The sequence below is a fragment of the Pteropus alecto genome, unplaced genomic scaffold (assembly GCF_000325575.1).
Source record: "Pteropus alecto unplaced genomic scaffold, ASM32557v1 scaffold20, whole genome shotgun sequence".
In the NCBI taxonomy this organism is placed as follows: domain Eukaryota; kingdom Metazoa; phylum Chordata; class Mammalia; order Chiroptera; family Pteropodidae; genus Pteropus; species Pteropus alecto.
The window spans coordinates 13,138,502-13,139,450 of NW_006436298.1; positions in this window are offsets into that span (position 1 = coordinate 13,138,502).

Consider the following 949-nt stretch of genomic DNA (forward strand, 5'->3'; position numbering starts at 1 on the left):
GTTCTGCTGCTTCAGCTGTTTTACTGTAACAGATCAAGAAATTAATAAACATATACCCAATACAATATTAATAGACTGAACCCTAAGATTTATATCTTGTGACAGCCAAATATGTCAAATAAGTGGGTTGTTAATATGAGGTTTTTAGACTTTGAAATTATTTTCAATATAATCATGTGAATAATACATTCTTTTTTCTATTTATATCAATCTGACCATTTCTATATATTTGCATGTATTAAGAGCAGTGTCAAAGTTAAAATTGTGCAACCTGTATTGTAATTCTAAAATTTGGATTGGTTTGAACTAGGATCTTTGCAAATAAATCTCGGTTACTTTTAATGTTCCCAAGAAATTTTGAGTTAAATAACAGGAATATACAATGGCTACCTCTAGTTTTGATTACTGTTTAACAGATTCTCATAGCTGCTGTTGAATTCTCGTTCTAGGTGAGCAGTCATTTGGGGTTACTAATGAAAAAGCCTCACTTGTGTTAAGAGAATGAATATTGCTGATGTTAAACCTGATTTAGTGAACGCTGCAAGGCTGGACTCTGCTGCCTTCTCTTCTCATGCACACTACTTGATACTATATTGTATCTGCACTATCTGCAGTTCTTTGCCCACAGACCTAATACATGCATACAAGCTAGTGTAACTGGTGAATACTACCTAACTTACATTCATATATAGCAACTCTATGAATAGTTTGTTGTAATTAAAAATAAATGTTAGCTGTTCTAGCCATAAAATCCTCATGAAAAGAATATGCATTGTAAACTTTGCTCTACCTGTTGTGTATATTCTACAGATCTGGTCCTGTTCTTTTAGTTCATGGAACATTCATTAAGCACCTCCTATGTGCTAAGTACTTTGCTAGCTTCTGGGCTTGTAAGATGGGGATGGTGGGACAGAGATGAGTAAAAACTTAAAAATCTACTGAGGGAAAG